We start from the raw sequence: 15,404 nt of genomic DNA on the forward strand, positions 1-15,404 counted from the left end.
CCACAGCTGCATATGGAGACCACATGGAAACGGGGTCAACAATGGTATGGCCAAGAATCACGCCTTCCATTGCTCAAAAATAAACAAAAAGGGGGAAATGTGGTGGAATGAGAAGGCCATGCCAAATGGCCACTGGCAACAGAAACTGCCGGGCAACAGGCTGTGATTGGAAGGCTTCAGAAACTGCCTTGCAACAGGCTGTGACTGGATGGCTTCGGAAACTGCCTGGCAACAGGCTGTGATTGGTTAGGGCATAGACCGCCCTTTGACCAGATTGGCTGCCTTGGCTATATTAGCTGCTGTGCCAACTGAAATAAACAAGTCTGCAGGCTGCTCGCCTCTGGCCTGCTCTCGCTCCATTCCCGGGGTCTGTGTGGTGACTCTGCGCCTCTTGCCCCTACCACGCTCCTCCTCTCAGAATGAATCCACCTCAACATTGGATACAACAAAAATATGATTAAAATATTTCTAGATACTGTTTTTTACCATCTAAAACATGGTAGAGTCCTATGGAGTTTAGTTTTGGTAAAAAAAAAATGCATACGGTTATGTTTTGTTCCCTGTATGTAAAAAAGAGACATCCTTTTTTTTTTTTTTCAAAAAAAAGATTTATTTATTTATCTGAAAGAGTCATGCAGAGAGAAAAAGGAGAAGCAGAGAGAGAGAGAGAGAGAGAGAGAGAGGTATCTTCCATCCAATGGTTCACTTCCCAATTGGTCACAATGGCTGGAGCTGCGCTGATCTGAAGCCCAGGACCAGGAGTTTCTTCAGGGTCTCCCGCGTGGGTCCAGGGTCCAAGGACTTGGACCATCTTGTACTGTTTTCCCAGACCATAGCAGAGAGTTGGATTGGAAGTGGAACAGCTATGACTTGAACTGGTATCCATATGGGATGCCTGCACTGCAGGCAGTGGCTTTACTTGCTGCACCAGAGTGCCAGTCCCAAAAAAGTGACATCTTTACTTGAATGTTTTTCATAGTATTGTTCACAATATCCAAGATGTGGAATCAAGCTAGTTATCCATTGATAGATAAGATATATATATATATATATATAAATACATATATATGCGCAATGGAATATTATTCAGCATTAAAAAAAACTAAATTCTGCCATTTACAGAAAAAAATGGATAGAACTGGCGTACATTAGGCTGAGTGAAATGAATCAGATACTGAAAGACAATGTGGAAGGAAAAGTTGACCAAGAACTGGAGAATACAGTAGTGGTTGCTATAAGCTGAGAGCTGGAGAGGAGGAATAAGGCACAATAGGAAAACTATGATTAAGAGCAATTAGTTGAATATCTTAAAATAGTTAAGAGATTATTTTGAATGTTCCCCACACTGAAAACGACTATTTCTGGGGTGATAGATGTGCCTGTTATCTCATCCAGTTACACATTGTATACATATATTGACATGCCACGCTGTACCTTATAAATATGCACTATTACAAGTGTCAGTTAAAAGTATATTTAAATACATTTGATTATTATGGGTCATCTAGGAAGGGAAAATAAGTATCAATGTATAAAATATAAGTCTTGACAAACTGGATATAGACATAACTACTGCTTTAAAATAAAAGATTTTAATATGAAAAAACTAAAGAACAAAAATCATGTTTGAAATATGGTATAAAAAACCCCTATACAATTTTATGTCACAATATGACAGGAAAGAAGTGAAATATAAATAACAGCTTTAAGAGTTCCATGGATTGTATAATGTAAAGCTCATAAAAAGGAAATAAAGGGGCCAGCACTGTGGCGTAGTGGGTAAAGCCACCGCCTGCAGTGCCAGCATCCCATATGGGTGCCAGTTCGAGTTCCGCCTGCTCCACTTCCAATCCAGCTCTCTACTATGGCCTGAGAAAGCAGCAGAGGGTGGTCCAAGTCCTTGGGCCCCTGCACCCACATGGGAGACCCAGAAGAAACTCCTGGCTCCTGGCTTCGGATCGTCATGGCTTCGCATCGGCACAACTCCTGCCATTGCGGCCAATTGGGGAGTGAACCAGCGGATGGAAGACCTCTCTCTCTTTGCCTTCTCTCTGTGTAACTCTTTCAAATAAATAAATAAATAAATTTTTAAAAAAAGGAAATAGAAAGAACCTGCAAATTTAATGAGAAGCAAAATATTTAACAATAAAATATCAATATTTGATTGATATATAAACCTTAGAAATAACTGCATAATTTTATTGAGGCCTAATTTTAAATGTTTTCTACAGTTTGAGAAAAAAATTAGTAATAATAAAACAAGGATTAAACATATATTCTTTCCATTTTTGTGAAAAAATCTATCTTAGAATAATTATATGTGGTTTAAATTTTTAAGAACTTCACTGCAGCATTATTTTAAATATGAAAACTTAGAAATCACTTTAATTTTGACTTAAACTATTAATTGTAATGAACACAGATCACAAGTGTAAGACCAAATGTGATTTGTTAGTGAAATCACTTGTTGTACTTCCTCATGTACTTCTTTTGCCTTTGTTATTGGTTAAAGAAATAATCAATAGTTAAGATAGACCTACAGGTAAAGTAGATGACTAAATAAGGTATACGAATAGATATAGGGACAAACGCAGGGCTGTTAATTTGACTTCCCTCTAGGTAACATACACATGAACAGTTATTACATCTAAGACTGATGAACTAGAAGTGCATGTTGGACTGTGTTAAGTTTGGTGTATCACAATACCTTTTTTGAGGGGTCAATTGTCTAGATTTTTTGCATTTTCCTCACGAATAATTTTTCATTTCATGAAAAAAAGGTTGATTTGCTAATAAACTGCTATTAAGAAGTTATTTAATTCAACTGAAATTATTCTTAAAGGGAATGAGCACAAATAAAATAGTGTTGTTGGCACAATCAAATTGTTTTGAGGAACTGGAGTGTTTAGACAAGCAGTGAGCACATTAATACTTTATAAGGTAACATGGCACACAAAGTAGCCAGAGTTGAGTCTCCATCTCTAAAGAAAACAAGAAGGAAGCTGCTGAGATGATGTAGAAAGTGCAGATAAGCTTCAAAATAATGAGTTTTCTGACCTCTCTAAACCCCTGCCACATTTGACCAAAGTTTGTTTATTTAAAGCATATTTTCCTTATTGCTAACATTGATTATGTACTATGTACAAAGGCTCATCATACTTTTTCAAGAAAAGAACATTACAGGACATTTATTACTAAATAGAACAACAGAAGAAACATATAAATTCATTTAACAGAAATCTTAAGTGTCAGAGGAACCTTTATAAGGCTATAAAGACCCCCCCCCCCCAAAAAAAAAAGTGTTGAACATTCAACTAGTGAATTGGAAAAATCTGTAGTAAGCTGTAGACAAGCAACAAAACTATGAAGGAAGACCAAAGAAGAGAACAGTTACTTAAACTCCACCAACATACAATTCTCTGCATCTCAGTCTTCCATCTTTGATAAGAATGTTACTTTTCTTTTCACTTGAGGAAGGAACTTTTTATATGAAAATTTCCTCTCCACCTTTTCTGACATAAAATGAAAGTCAGAATGACGTTAGACGTGCTGTTTTCAGTTACCTGTAACTCAAAATTGGCAATATACCCGAATAGCATAATTTGGGAGTGGGATCAACTCCTTTATGAGTTTCCTTTAGGAAAGATGGAATACTACACTTTATGTAAGAAGTCTTAACAAGACATAAATCCATTAATGCTTGCTTAGAGATATTATTTTATGCTGTTTTTAATGCAATTGAAAGATTATGAATATACCCAAGTATAAATGTAAATAAAAATATAAATATAAATATACCCAAATAGCTTTGGGTACTTTTTAAAAAATGTTAGAATTTTGAATGGCCAATTTGAATATAAGCATTAAAACTTACTGTCATAGCCTTGTTGCATCTTGAAGACGTAGAAAAACAAGAACAAACCAAACTGCAATTCAACAGAAGCTGAGAAATAATAAGGATGAGAAGAAATAAATGAAATTGAAACTACAAAACAATACAAAAGATCAGCAAAACAAGAAACTGTTTTATGAGAAGACAAACAAAATATATAAATCTCTAGCAAGGCTAACAAATAAACAAACTCAAATAAGTAAAATTAGAGATGAAAAATGAGACATTATAACTGATACAACTGAAATACAAAAGATCATAAGAAGCTACTATGAAGATTCACATAACCTGCCAGGAGCAAATCAAGAAGATATAGAAGAACTAAATAGACCTATAACAAGCAAAAAAAATTGAGTAGTAATCAAAAGTCTTCCATCAAGAAAAAGTCCAGGACCTGATGGCTTTACTAATGAAGTCTACAGAACATTCAAAGAGGAAGTATCTCCAATACTCTTCAAATCACTCCAAAATATTGAACAGGATGTAATTCTGCCAAACTCTCAAGGCCAGCAGTACTTTGATATCAAAATCAAAGACATGGGCCAGCGCTGCGGCTCACTAGGCTAATCCTCCGCCTTGCGGTGCCGGCACACCGGGTTCTAGTCCCAGTCGGGGTGCTGGATTCTGTCCCGGTTGTCCCTCTTCCAGGCCAGCTCTCTGCTGTGGCCAGGGAGTGCAGTGGAGGATGGCCCAAGTGCTTGGGCCCTGCACCCCATGGGAGACCAGGAGAAGCACCTGGCTCCTGCCATTGGATCAGCGCAGTGCGCCGGCTGCAGCGCGCCAGCCGCGGCGGCCATTGGAGGGTGAACCAACAGCAAAAGGAAGGCGTTTCTCTCTCTCTCTCTCTCTCACTGTCCACTCTGCCTGTCAAAAAAAAAAAAATCAAAGACATGACACAAAAACTACAGAGCTATATCGTTAAGGAACATAGATACATAGATTCTCAACAAAGTACTAGCAAATAGAATCCAAAGTCACACCCAAAAGAGCATACACCACAATCAAGTGGGATATATCCCAGAAATGCAATTCTGGTACTACATTTGCAAATAAATAAATGTCATAAATCACATCAACAGAATAAAGCAAAAAATATGGTCATCTCAATACATGCAGAGAAAGCATTCAATAACATTGAATACCCCTTCATGATAAAAGCCCACCACAAATTAGGTATTGAAGGAACATTCCTCAAAATCATAAAGGCTATAAATCACAAACCAACAGCCAATATCATTCTGAATGGGGAAAGCTGAAAGCATTCACCCACAGTTATGGAACAAAACAAGGATGTCCACTTTCACCACTGTTATTTAATATAGTACTAGAAGTTTGAGCAAGAACAACTGGGGAGAAGAAATAAATAAAGGACATCAAAATTAGAAAAGAAGAAGTCAAATTATCCATGCTTGCAGATGACATGACGTTGTACATGGATAAACCTAACACTTCACCAAAAAGCTGTTAAAAGTGATAAACCAGTTCAGTAAAGTTGTAGGTTATAAAATAAACATACAAAAACCAGTAGCTTTTTTTGTATTCTGACAAACTCACAAGAAGAGAAATCAAGAAAGAAATACCATTCACAAAAGCCACCAAAAAAAAAAAAAAAAAAAAAGTCAAGTATTTGGGATTAAATTTACCAAAGAAGTGAAAGATCTCTACAATGAAAACTTTCAAATATTGATGAAAGAAATCATTAAGGATACAAAAAAATAAAGACATTCCTTGCTTATAGATTAGAAAAATCATTATCATCAAAATGTCTATACTACCTAAAGCATTTACAGATTCAATACAATCCCTATCAAAATACCAATGGAACTGTTTACAGAGTTAGAAAAAAAAAGTCTTAAATCTACAGGAATGAAACTGCCATTTTTTTACAAAACTCATTCTCGTAATTTCCATTTGATCTTCCTAACAATCTCATGAGACTAGCATTATTAATATTTACATCTTCTGGAGGATATTACTGAAAGTTAGAATGTTTTTTATCTAAGGTAAACAAATTCCATATATTTTATATATACAGGTTTAGGAACATATTGATGTTTCCTATCCCACCCCCCCCACCACCCACGTTCTCATCCTTTCTCCTCCTTCCTCTCTTATTCCCTCTCTTAATTTTTACAATGATTTACTTTGTTTACTTTATACTCATAAGATTAACCCAAAACTAAGCAAGAGTTCAACAAGAAGAAAAAAAAAAACACTCAACAGTAGAGACAAAGGCTATAATCAATCATTGATTCTCAAAATGTCAATTTCATTCCTATACATTACGTTTTTGATACTCTATTAACTACCACAGATCAGGGAAAATGTATATTTGTCTTTTTTGGACTGGCTTATTTCACTAAGTAAAATGGTTTCCAGTTAGTTGTATCTATTTTGTTGTAAAAGATATGTTTTGATTCTTTCTTACAGCTGAGTAATATCCCATACATATACATATATATGATATGGTATGTGTATGCATATGTACGTGTATGTATCATATATGTGTATATATATGTACCATGATTTCTTTATCTTTAGTTGAGGGACATCTGGGTTGATTCTATATCTTAGCTATTGTGAATTGAGCTGCAATAAATATGGGGGTACAGATAACTCTTTCATATGCTGGTTACATTTCCCTTGGGTAAATTACCAGGAGTGAGATTGCTGGTTTATATGCCATCTTATGATTTTATTATTGTTTATAGTCCTTGTCTGTATTCCTGTAGTACAGAGGTCTTTCTACTTTTTATTTGTTGTACATGACAATGGTGCATTAATCCTGTGATTATAAATTAAAAGTATGTTATTACAAAAAAAAGAGAAAAAAGGAAAGGAAGGAAGGAGGGGGAATTGAGGGAGGGAAGTGGGTTATCTTAGGATTTTACCTCTAAGGGCCAGCACTGTGGCACAGCAGGTTAAGCTGCCAGCTGCAGCACAGGGATACCATATGTGCACCCACTTGAGTCCTGGCTGCTGCACTTCTGATCTACTCCTTGCTAATGTGCCTGGGAAATCAGCAGAAATGGCCAAATGGTTAGGCCCCTGACACCCATGTGGGAGATCCAGATGAAGCTCCTGGCTTCTACTTTCAACCTGGTGCAGCCCCAACCATTGCAGCCACTTGGGGAGTAAATCTCTCCTTTTCTTTCTCTTAGTAACCCTGCCTTACAGACACTTCAACAAATAGTTAAAAAAATAAAAAAAATTATTTCTACAAAATACAAAAATCTAGTGATTATATTAATGCTTTTAAAATTAAAAAAACATTTTCAGACTAGAACATGATAAAAACAAAGATAAGAATTCAATACAAAAAATCAGTGAAATGAAAAAAAAATACCTCTGTTTCATCGAAAAGTTGAATAAAATTGACATGCAACTGGTTTGGCTGAATAAGAGAAAAAGAAAAATATAAATCAATAATGAAAAAGAGACATGAATGAAAAAGAAATATCACTATAGATATAATGGAAATTTAAGGGATAATACTGAAATTCTATGGACTCTTAAGCACACATTTAATAACCAAGGTGAAATGGGCAAATTCCTTATAAAACAAAATGTACCAAAATGCATGCTAGAAGAAATAGACAATCTGAGTAGATATACATCTATTAAGGAAATGACATCACTACTTAGTAACTTTCCAAATCAGAAGTCAGTTGACCTAATACCAACTATATTAGTCCTCAGTCAATAATACCAGTTCTCAAAAACTGGAAGACACTAAATGAAACTGAAAAATCATAAATAATTTAGTAACATAGCCTGCCAATATAAGAATAAACAAGTCTAAAACCAACGAGGTTATTAAAGATATGTCTAATTTCACATGATAGAAGTATGAAAGGTGGAGTAAAAGTTCTAATTGTGTCTAACATAAAGAACATACATATATAAAATTTTGGATAAGGAACTATGTATATCTAATCACAGAAGAGTTTGCTGGATTTTGCTCACAATTAATTAATTTATAAATTGGAAAATCATTTATGAAAATATTAACAACTAATATCATCCAAAAACTGAAAACAATACTTCAAAAAATTCAATGAATAATTAAATTCAAAACAATAGTGTTAGAATTATCCTGCATATTTTTCTCTAGAATGTAAAAATTATTTTGTTTTAAATATGAGTCACAGTATCAGAAACCTTCTTAATAAAGTCATTATCTGCAAAGTAGAGCTCAGGGTGACTGAAATAGTTTACCTACTTTAATCTTGCTCTTTCCTAAGAGAACACAATTTTATAGACAGCTTCTCTGAATTGACTTAAATTGGAAATGTGAGTCTTCTGAAACGCACCAAGAACTGACATTTGTTTTGTAAGAATGATAAAATTCCTGACCATTACATTATAATTTGGCTGTCTTTAAATTCTGTAGACCTTGCACAATCCTAATGAGCAACGAGTTACAGTAAAAAGAAACATTAATTGGCATGCATCTTTGGTCATTTCACTTCAACCTCCAATTGAAAGATGCATACATTAAAATGTATCAGTAATGAAATGTATGAAGATGCATACATTAAAAAGATGATTTAAAATTATTAGAGAAAATATTTTTAACTATTATTTAATAAATATAAATTTCCAAAGTATAGCTTTTGGATTACAGTGGCTTTTTACCCCTCATAACTTCCCTCCCACCCGCAACCCACCCATCTCCTGCTCCATTTCCCATCCCGTTCACATCAAGATTCATTTTCAATTATCGTTATACACAGAAGAAGATCAATTTAGTTTATATTAAGTAAAGATTTCAACAGTTTGCACCCACGCAAAAACACAAAGTGTAAAGTACTGTTTGATTACTAGTTATACCATTAATTCACATAGTACAACACATTAAGGACACTCTTATTTATGGCATCAGTAATCACCCTAGGCTCTTGTCATGAGTTGCCAAAGCTATGGAAGCCTTTTGAGTTCGCCAGCTCTGATCTTACTTAGACAAGGTCATAGTCAAAGTGGAAGTTCTCTCCTCCCTTCAGAGAAAGGTACCTCCTTCTTTAATGGCCTGTTCTTTCCACTGGGATCTCACTCACAGAGATCTTTCATTTAGGTGTTGTTTTTTTTTTTTTTTTTTTTTTTTTTGCCAGAGTGTCTTGGCTTTCCATGCCTGAAATAGTCTCATGGGCTTTTCAGCCGGATCTGAATGCCATAAGGGCTGATTCTGAGGCCAGAGTGCTGTTTAGGACACCTGCCATTCTATGGGTCTGCTGTGTATCCCACTTCCCATATTGGATTGTTCTCTCCTTTTTAATTCTATCAGTTAGTATTAGCAGACACTATTCTTGTTTATGTGATGCCTTTGACACTTAATCCTATCATTACGATCAATTATGAACTGAAACTGATCACTTTGACTAGTACATGGCATTGGGACATGCCACCTTGATGGGACTGAACTGGAATCCCCAGGCAGGTTTCAACAGATAAAGGATTAATAACCAGAATCTACAAAGAGATCAAGAAACTCCACACAACAAACAAACAAACAACTGAAGAGATGGGCCTAGGACCTCAATAGACATTTCTCAAAAGAGGAAATCCAAAGGGCCAACAGGCACATGAAAAAATGTTCAGGATCACTAGCCATCAGGGAAATGCAAATCAAAACCACAATGAGGTTTCACCTCACCCCAGTTAGAATGGCTTACATACAGAAATCTACCAACATAGATGCTGGAGAGGATTTGGGGGAAAAGGGACACTAACCCACTGTTGGTGGGAATGCAAACTGGTCAAGCCACTATGGAAGTCAGTTTGGAGATTCCTCAGAAACCTGAATATAACCCTACCATTCAACACAGCCATCCCACTCCTTGGAATTTACCCAAAGGAATTTAAATTGGCAAATAAAAGAGCTGTCCGCACCTTAATGTTTATTGCAGCTAAATTCACACTAGCTAAGACCTGGAACCAACCTAAATGCCCATCAACAGTAGACTGGATAAAAAAAATTATGGGATATGTACTCTATATAGCACTACACAGCAGTAAAAATACAATGAAATTTGGTCATTTGCAACAAAATGGAGGAATCTGGAAAACATTATGCTGAATGAAATAAGCCAGTCCAAAGGGACAAATATCATATGTTCTCCCTGGTTGGTGACAACTAACCAAGCACCAAAAAGGAAACCTGTTGAAGTGAAATGGACACTATTAGAAACAATGACTTGATCAGCCCTTGTCCTGACTGTCAAGGGACAACTTAATACTTTATCCCTTTTTTTTTTTTTGTTCTACTTAATACTATTGGTTGAACACTGTAATTAACACACAATTATCCTTAGGTTTTATTTTTAACTGAAAGGTGATCCCTGTTAAATATAAGAGTGGGAATAAGAGCGGGAGGAGATGCACAGTTTGGAATATGCTCAATCAGACTTGCCCTGAATGGTAGAGTGAGGAAATATTTTTCTATTCCAAAATGGTTCACACAGCTTTCTATAATCAAAATCTCTGCATCAGTTGCAAAGGGATTACCTGAACTAAAAAAATTTTTCCATCAACTGGTATCATGTGCATATCACATAGCACTCATAAGCTAAGATGTGCACTTGAGTTTAATTTCTAAAGAAACTTACAGTGGTAGTCTTTAAAATTTTTAGAATGTAATTACCCTAGATTATGTGTTTGTGAGTATATTCGTATCTATGTGTATCTTTCTGTGTGTCTATGTATTTGTCTGTCTTGAAGATTAAGTGGGAAATAAACTGAAGAAAAATACAGCTTTGTTTCAATGTCTTTTGACATTTGTACACCAATTCTTGTAAGAGCACTGTCCTTAAAAGGATAAAGTAAAACAGCAAGGAGAAAACAGACCAATGGAAAGAAAAATCTGACAAGCCAAATGGAGACTGTGCTAAAAGAATATTGAACAACATAATACTTTATCCCTCCTAGTTATTTTTTTTTTGTTCTACTTAATACTATTGATTGAATTCTGTAATTAATACAGTTATTCTTAAGTGGTGATACTTAACTGAAAAAAATGATCCCTGTTAAATATAAGAGTGGGAATAAGAGAGGGAAGAGATGTACAATTTGGGACATGCTCAAGCTGACTTGCTCCAAACAGTAGAGTTAGAAACATACCAAGGGATTCCAATTCAATCCCATCAAGGTGGCATGTACCAATGCCATCTCACTAGTCCCAGTGATCAATTTCTGTTCACAATTTATCATAATGATAGGACTAAGAACCAAAGGGATCACATAAACAAGAATAGTGTCTGCTAATACTAACTAATAGAATTAAAAAGGAGAGGAGAGAATGATCCAACATGGGAAGTGAGATACACAGCAGACCCATAGAATGGCAGATGTCCTAAACAGCACTCTGGCCTCAGAATCAGCCCTTAAGTCATTTGGATCTGGCTGAAATGCCCATGAGACTATTTCAGGCATGGAAAGCCAAGACACTCTGGCAAAAAAAAAAAAAAAAAAAAATGACCTAAATGAAAGATCTCTGTGAGTGAGATCCCAGTGGAAAGAACAGGTCATTAAAGAAGCAGGTACCTTTCTCTGAAGGGAGGAGAGAACTTCCACTTTGACTATGACCTTGTCTAAATATGATCAGAGTCAGTGAACTCAAAAGGCTTCCATAGCCTTGGCAACTCATGACAAGAGCCTAGGGTGATTACTGATGCCATAAACAAGAGTGTCAATTTGTTAAGTCAACAACAGGAGTCACTGTGCACTTACTCCTCATGTAGGATCTCTGTCCTTAATGTGCTGTACATTGTGATTTAATGCTATAACTAGTACTCAAACAGTATTTTTCACTTTGTGTTTCTATGTGGGTGCAAACTGTTGAAATCTTTGCTTAATATATACTAAACTGATATTCTGTATATAAAGAGAATTGAAAATGAATCTTGATGCGAATGGAAGGGTAGAAGGAGTGGAAAAGGGGAGGGTTACGGGTGGGAGTGAAGTCATGGGGGGGTGAGCCATTGTAATCCATAAGCTGTACTTTGGAAATTTATATTCATTAAATAAAAGTTAAAAAAAAAAGAATATTGTTTAGAGACAAGAAACAGGCAAGGAAGCTATGTAAAGCTATGTCTGTATATAGCACTATTTTATTACTAATGCAAATTTATTATATAAAAAGAAATTTTGATGTTGATAAAACTGGCTTTATCTTAAATGCATTACTCATAATGCATTTGCATTACTCATAATGACCAGAATCTATTTCAAGACAGTAACATAATTACTTTACTATTAAGAATAAATATGCCCCAAATTTATTTAAATAATTAAACATTTAAAAGAATAGTCTCCAATACTGTAAAATTCTGATGAAATGCCATGTTAAACTCTGTTAAATAAGAGACTCAATCATCAGATAAACTGTTGAATTTCTCTTTCTTTCTTTGACCTGAGATAAACTCAGTCTATCAACTGAAAATTTTCAAAGAAGCATGAAAATAATTCCCTCTATTAAGCTTTCATATCTGGGGGTATTAGATTGTACCAGGAATAAATAACCATAAACTATATATAGGAAATAACATTATAAAAAGCAATAATAGGATATGTCCCACTCTTTGATATTTCTCTCCACTAATTATACAATTATAATGTTATAATCATATCGGTTACAGTGTAACCATCTATTGGTTACATGTGTTGGATACAATGTAATTATGTATCTCCTCCTGTGTCTAAAGACTAAAACAAAAATTATGTTTTACATGCAAATGATGCTAAGTAACCTGCAGCCTCTAATATAAGGCAGGCATAACAACAGAATATTTCTTATATGCTGAAAGAGGTTAAAAGTAAAACTTAAAGATATCATATTAAGCATTATAAGGAGAATGACAGCTTTTTTTCTTAAATAATGTTTATTTAGAAAAAGAAGCTAATAAAAATTTATATTTATGGCTAAAACTCAATTCGACTGTCAATATTGCTATAACACTAATTTCAGCTAAAAGATTCTGTAAGCGGAATATCCATTAATTTTGTAGCAGTCACTTGTTGAACTAAAAGAAAAGCTGAAGTGGAAGTATCTGTAAGAGAAAGAATATTGATAGTCACTGCAGTAAGCATAAATAAAAGAGTGTCTTGCTGAATGTGTGTGGGAAATAAGACATTATTTATGTTCAATGGCAGGTCCAGAATGGCTTTGGGCAAAAAAAAATCAAAAAGAGATGATTTAAGGGCATTTTGAAGATTTTAAGTAGAGTTCTAAGGAACTGGAATGAATTGGTTGCCACAAGAATAAAACATAGGTGTCGCTCCCCCTCTTCGTGGAGGAACGACACTAAACCCTGCCTAGGCTTCATATCCGAGTCACGGCACCATTATGTCGCTCCCCGTCTTCGTGGAGGAACGACACAGGACCCTGCGCTGTTCTTTCGTCTGCTCGGCCCTCCCCGGGTTTGCTGCTGGTTCTTCCCGGGTTGGCTACTATCCCTTCCACCTCCGTGGAAGGGCGGTTCCCCCTGCCACATTCCCCACTTCCACAGGGGAGCGGCACACCGCCGGCCGGCTCTCTCGGGGGCTGCACAGGTGTTCCCTTAGGTGTTCCCCTTAGATGTTCCTGGTGCTTGCCGTCTCTCTCCTCCTTTATAGTCCTCTTCCACCAATCCCAACTCGGCTGCCCACACGCCGAGCACGCTGCTCTCCTCCAATCAGGAGCAAGTCCTACAGTTTATTGGCTGAACTGGAGGCAGCTGTGTAGAAGCTGTTTTCTCCTCTCCCAGCGCCATATTGTGGGAGAGCAGATGCACAGAATAAGTCCTAATTCCAGTAACAGTATAGTCCGAGTTGCTCCCCACAATAGGTAGAAAGCATGAAATTCCTGCAAATGAGAATATCTATACAAACACAATTATACCCAAGAAATCTACTATTTCAATAATATTAATTTGAGTCCATTTAATTAAAAGATCTACTTTCTACAAAATCTATACTGAGAAAAGTTGAATCATGTCCCACTGATGCAAAAGCCATAGTATTAAAAGTACTTAAGGGGCTGGTGCTGTGGCTTAGCGGGTAAAGCTGCTGTTTGCAATGCCAGCATCCCTTAAAGGTACTGGTTCGTGTCCTGGCTGCTCTGTTTCTGATTCAGCTCCCTGCTAATAAGCCTGGGAAAGCAACAGAAGGTGGCCCAAGTGCTTGGGCCCCTGCCACCCATGTAGGAGACCCAGAAGAAACTCCCGGCTCCTGGCTTTGACCTGGCCTATCTCTGATCATTGCAACTATTTGGGGAGTTAACCAGTGGATAAAAGATCTTTCTCTCTATCTCTGTCTCTCCATCTCTGTCTGTAGCTATTTCAAATGAAATAATAAAATCTTTTTTAAAAAATGTACTCGAATCAGATATTTTCTGAAATGTTTAGACATGCAATAAATATCAAAATAGTAAAATTATTTTTATGCAAGGAAAAAATAGCCATTAGGTAAAAAGTAAGTGTTTAATAGGAAGAATTAACACAGCTATTCTATTGCACAGTAGAGTGACTGTGGTTAAAAATTGAATTGAATATTTCAAAATAGATAGAGGACTTTAAAAGTCCATTCACAAAAATAGGATAAATGTGTATGAAGTGAGTGATACATTAAATACCAACTTGATCATCCCATAATGAATACATAAAGTGACACATCATACCATAACCTGTAGATATAGTACAAATAGTACTTGCCAATTAAATACAAAATACAAAGAGAACATTTCTCGAGCTGGTGATGTGATTTAGAGTGCTAAGCCACTGCCTGCAACTGCCTGCATCCCATATGGGTTTTTATCCTGGCTGCTCCATTTCTGTTCCAGCTCCTTGTGAACGCACTTCAGAAGTAGTGGAAGATGGCACAAGTGTTTGGAAATCTGCACCCAAGGGAAAAAATTCAGATGAACCTCTTGGTTTCTGGCTTTGGCCTGGCCCAGGAAATTTAGGGAGTGAAAGACTGGATGGAAGATTTCTCTATCTGTAACTATGTCTCTCAAATAAAAAAATAAATTTCTGAAAGTATACATTTTTATCATGCTATATAAATGTATTACTCTTGTTCTAATGCTAAAATAGAAGTACTATCCAATGCAAATGAGGAGAGGTCTTTGCAACTGATTACAACTATAATTCTGTTTTTCCTGGCAGCTATAGGAATAAAAGAGTATAAATACTTGAGATTCCAGAGCTCTCATATCAAATTACAAAAAGTAAATAAATTCACATACAGAGAAAAATTTTCTTAGCTTGAATACTAAGAATTTACCATGAGTTTCTTTATTTTTTTAAAGACGTATTTATTTATTTGAAAGTCAGAGTTACACAGAGAGAGGGGAGGAAGAGAGAGAGAGAGAGAGAGAGAGAGAGGTCTTCCATCCAATGGTTCACTCCCCAGTTGGCTGCAACAGCCGGAGCTGCGCCGATCCAAAGCCAGGAGCCAGGAGCTTCTTCCGGGTCTCCCACGCGGGTGCAGGAGCCCAAGGATTTAGGCCATCTTCTACTGCTTTCACAGACCATAGCAG

General features: G+C 36.1%; 1 protein-coding gene across 4 annotated transcripts in view; it reads right to left on the reverse strand.

Annotated features, from left to right (window-relative positions):
* ROBO1 (roundabout guidance receptor 1) overlaps window positions 1-15,404 on the reverse strand; it is a 1,247,412-nt gene that overhangs the window by 1,180,185 nt on the left and 51,823 nt on the right. The window lies entirely within an intron of this gene.

This window comes from Oryctolagus cuniculus, chromosome 4 (assembly GCF_051225735.1).
Source record: "Oryctolagus cuniculus isolate XC-2025 breed Fujian yellow rabbit chromosome 4, ASM5122573v1, whole genome shotgun sequence".
In the NCBI taxonomy this organism is placed as follows: Eukaryota; Metazoa; Chordata; class Mammalia; order Lagomorpha; family Leporidae; genus Oryctolagus; species Oryctolagus cuniculus.